The sequence below is a fragment of the Eptesicus fuscus genome, chromosome 1 (genome assembly GCF_027574615.1).
Source record: "Eptesicus fuscus isolate TK198812 chromosome 1, DD_ASM_mEF_20220401, whole genome shotgun sequence".
NCBI lineage: Eukaryota > Metazoa > Chordata > Mammalia > Chiroptera > Vespertilionidae > Eptesicus > Eptesicus fuscus.
The window spans coordinates 21,414,125-21,419,030 of record NC_072473.1 but is presented as its reverse complement, the minus strand read 5'-3'; the positions used below and the strand labels follow the sequence as shown (position 1 = coordinate 21,419,030).

At 44.6% G+C, this 4,906-nt stretch overlaps 1 pseudogene; it reads right to left on the bottom strand.

The window, feature by feature from the left end:
* Positions 1 to 2,969: 2,969 nt before the first annotated feature.
* On the bottom strand, positions 2,970 to 4,660 carry LOC103297863 (calmodulin-binding transcription activator 1-like; annotated as a pseudogene).
* Positions 4,661 to 4,906: the final 246 nt, after the last annotated feature.

The following is a 4,906-nucleotide window of genomic DNA, read 5'->3' as shown; positions in this document are numbered from 1 at the left end:
CAATGTGCCATGTTTTAGATCCTTCATTTAAATTATTACAGGAAGGGGGGCCAGTGGTGGGCACTGCCCAGGCGGCCCGGAGCTACCCATGGCTCATGCACATGCACTCAGGATGTCGCTGCAGCAGCGGCTGTGGGGCGTCCGGCCAACTGGCGGCAGAGTCCCCCCCGTGGCCACCATTCCACGTCAACTTCAACTACTCCAGTGGCCTTGCCTGCTGGAGCGCCTGCTGCTGGGCCACACGCCGTGTGACGTTCTGGCCAACGTGCTGTGCGACCAGGCGGTCAGTGCAGCTGTGGCCCTCTCGGCCTTCTACACGAGTATGAGCATTCTCCAGGGAAATGATGACCTATTTTTGGACCCAAAACAGAAATTCTGGAATACATAGGAGGCCTGCAATGACTGATTCCTTTCACCAGCTGCAACATAGCAGTGGGGATATATTATCTTTTTAGAAATATATCTGATATGACATTCTTCTCTTTTACATAGTTCTTAACAAACTTGAATACGGAAATCATTTCACACTTACAGGAAAGGAAAAGAACAGTTCAAAGAACACCCATATGGGTGGCCTGAATAGTGAGCCAGATCACATCTGCAGATGGGAAGTTCCATCTCCTTGAGGAGGGAGGTGCCCAGTTCCAGTCACTGGGGTCTCTGGTCCCCCATTTGACAGCTTATCTCAGAGGTTCTACCCATGACATCAACAGACGTGGAGCCTACAGTGCACCTTGTCCAGATCTGGACCCCTTGGGCCTTGGTTCCCCCTCCCCTGGCTTCCTCTGCAAAATCTCCTGTGAGTCTTTGACAGCACCTACTATGTGCCCACACCAACACCATGCCAGGAGCAGAGGATTTGGAAATGAACTAGAACTCCTGCCTGGCAGAAGTTCACCATCTGGAGGAAGAGACTGGCCTGTAAAAAGAGAATGTGCCCCTCAAATATTTGATGGGAAGTTAACACCATCTTTGTTTGCTCTGACACTGTGCAAAACACTCCTCAAAACACTTATGCCTAAGAGGCCACTCCAGAGGTCCAGGAACTTCTCCTCTGAGAGGTAGTTCTCTCCACCAGGGGCCTCCTGACCCAGCCTCATCTCATGCTTCCCTCTCCCTCTTCTGTGCTTCAACTTCTCTTGAACTCCAGCTCCTGAAACATGGCAGCCTCTTCCCACCCCAGCCTTGCACCTCCCTTCCTTTCTACCTTAGCTTACCCGTCATTCCCTAATGAAGCCTTTTCTGACCACCTGTGCCCATTATCAAGTCTCCTAACCCTCGGTATTGCTCTGTTGAATTCCTCACAGATGTAATAAATCACTTATTAATGTAAACAAATACCCTTATGCCCTTTACCCAAATTCGCCAATTGTTAACACTTGGCCCTATTTGATTATTTGCGTGCTCTATCCATTCATCTATCTTTCTAGTTTGCTTTTCTAAATCATTTGGGTTAGTTACACATAGAATTACCATTTGCCCCTAGATACTCAAGTTTCTATTTTCTAAGAATAAAGATGTTCTCATATAAAAAAATAATTGCAAGGAAATATTTTGTAGGGATTCTATCCATATTGACTTGGTGAGTCTAAGGCTTAATATAGAACCATTATACATTTTGTCATTGTCTAAAGACATAGAGACAATAGTGCTGACGCCGGAATTTTACACCAGTTTGGAAAAGACTGGAGGGGTTGAGGCATGACCAGCCCTTCTGTGCTTCTTGTGCATATACACTGAGTGGCCAGATTATTATGATCTCTGATCACATAATAATCTGGCCACTCAGTGTATATCCTATATAATTGAAGGCTAATATGCAAATTGTCCCCTTGACCAGGAGTTCAACCAGCAGGCAGGCCGGCCAACCGCCCATGTCCTCTCCCCCTGGCAGGCTGGCCGGACCCCATCCATGCACGAATTCATGCACCAGGCCTCTAATATATATATATACTGAGTGGCCAGATTATTATGTGTTCAGAGATCATAATAATCTGGCCACTGAGTGTAGTTTGTCTCTAATGACAACAGCTGTTGCCTACCAGGCCTGTCAGTGTTTTCAAGCATGATGTTTAGGCTTCTGAAGAATATGATACCTTTTTTCCTCCAACAGAGCTATGTGCTTTCAGAGGTGCTGATGAATATTTGACCATCATTTCTCATTTATAGGTATTGACAGTGCAAGTCTGCAAAGCATTCTAGAAACAACTTTTCCACTTTTCAGAGACTTGCCTTATCAGTGGATCCTAGGGCTTCTGGAGATGAAGAGCCAAGAAAAATAACACTTCCTGAGCATCTGCTAAGCACCAGGCTCAGGGCTTCACAGGTTGTTCACTTAATCTTCACACCCACACTATGGGGGTCTTTCTTCTTATTCTTTTTTATTTTTTTGCAGCTATCAAGACAAAGGCTCAGAGAAGTTAAATAATGGTTCCAATGCTTTTAACTTGTGGATCTGGAAAACTGACCATAGGAATTGTAGTGTGTGGGCTTTCTATTATAACATGAAAATGCAGTATCATAATATAGGCCAGTATGTCTCACGTGAGCAATTGCATCAGGATCTCCTGGGGTTAAGGTTACCTGTTAAAAATGAAGATCCAAGATCCTCAGCAGACTTGAGTGACTCAGAACCTCTGGTGGAGCCCTGGAGTCTGAATTTTAAAACCTGATATAAGAAACAAACAAAAAAGCTGAGATACCAAGAACATACTTTTAGAGCTAAGTTTCTCTATTTAAAAAATTTTTTTTTCTATTTTTATTTTAAAAACTGAAATGAATTTTAATACAGAAAATGAAGATGGCATTTTGCAAATTTCTGGCTCAGAGGGATATCTCTATTTGAGGAAATCAGCGTGTTACACTTTGAGAGATGAAATGTTACAGCTTGTACTCCAAAATTTTAAAATTAAATTTAAAAAATACAATGGTTACCAAGGTAACGCAGGTCAGGGATCAAAGGTGAAGGATCACTCATTATTCAAAAGAAATCCAAAAAGATAGCTGCAGCATGATCTCTCATTAGTGTTCCAATGGAGCCTCTTTTGAGGTAAACTTGAACATTTCGGCAGACATTCAAGCGGCTTTTTCAGTGAAAAGATTTTTACATGACTACTATTGCTATTCCCATGAACATCTTCTAGAGAAGGCAGTGTTGAAAGCATCGTAGGTGCTAGTTCCGCAGAATACACTTTGGGAAATGCTCTTCTGGCCTGTTTTTGGCAGCCATTTTCCCTCTATGCATCACATCCTCCTCCTCCAGGTGACCTGACCACCAAGTGCATACCTCCTACTGCCACCTTCGTGTTTCTCTATTTCTTATAGCTTGAGATTCTAGCTGGCTAAGCTACTCAGATTCTCTGGGCCAGTTGACTCATTTGTAAAATGGAAACCAGTTTCAGTCTCACATGGTTGTACTGAAAAGTGCTGCATGGGAAACACTTTGTAAATTGGAAATGGCTCTGTGATAGATTGTAAAAATGGCCAGCCCTGGCCGATGTGGCTCAGTTAGTTAGAGCCTCATCCTATACACCCAAGGGTCATGGGTTTGATGCCTGGTCAAAGCGCATACCTGGGTTTTGGGTTCAGTCCCCAGTCAGAGCATGTGCGGGAGGCAACCAATGGGTCGGTCTCTCTCTCTCTCTCTCTCTCTCTCTCTCTCTCTTTCTCTCTCTCCCCCTTCCCCTCCCTCCCTTCCTCTCTCTAAGATCAGTAACAAAAAGGAAAATGACCAAAAATGCTCCTCCATGCACTACTCCACACCCTTGCAATATTGATGTTGCAGGTCTTCCCATCAGGATGTGGGCGGTACTTTCCTCCATTCCTTGCATCTGGGCCATGTGACTTGTTTTGGCCAATGGGACAACAGCCAACATGACCCAGGCAGAGGCTTAAAACAGCCCTCGCATATTGGGGTCTGCCCTATTGCTATGCTTGGGATCCTAAGACAACCATGTGATTAAGTCTCAACTAGCCTTCTGGAAGATCAGACACCATATGAAGAAGAACCACAGTCAACCAGCTACCAGACAATAGCGAGCCAACTGCCAGCCACGTAAGTGAGACTGTTTTGCAGATTCGTGAAGGAAACCAGCAGAAATCAGTAGAGCCAGCCGAGACCAGAAGAATTGCCCAGGCAGCCCACCAAATTGTGAGCTAAATTGTGACTAATAAAGCCACCAGTTTTGGAAAGGTTTGTTTTTATGTAGCAAAAGCTAACTGATGCAGGCTCTATGCACATGCTACTGGTTGGGTTGTTTAGTGTTTTGAGCATGGCTTCTGTGGTTTTCTAAGATGCTGCTCAAGAAGGGCAGACCACAGATGAGCACACATTATTGTGCAAATTTCCTGTCAAGTACTTTCATCACCTGGGTACAATGTCCACCAGAATGCATTTCAGTTTTTAAAATAGACTGGAATTGGCAAGGGACTGAGATTAAAGAAACCCTCCCGATTCCCCCACCTCTCACTGTTTCCAGAAAGGCAGTTCAGCAGCCTTGTGCAGAAGAACATATGACCTAAATCTTCTCCAAGCTGATTGTCAATAATAATCTTCTCACTCCACAAATGCATGTCTAATCCGCTGCAGACCTTCCCATGTGCACTCTTTCAATGTCCTGCTGTTGGCACCAAGATAAATGGCTTCATCAAAGGCAGCCATGGCGGCTTGCAACCTGTTGAGGCAGAAAAGCTTCCTGGGGGATCAGAAACATCCTAATGCCCAAATCAAGCATCCTCACTGCCATATGAAGCGTTACTGCGCACAATACATGAAATAAAACTGCAACGGTGAACAGGGCAGGATTGTGCTACCCAGGCTCACCCCAGGAGCCTTTACACTATGATTAAATTCTTTTGATAGGCATTTTCTAAGCATGCTGTTCCTCTTGCTAAACATGTTTGGCAA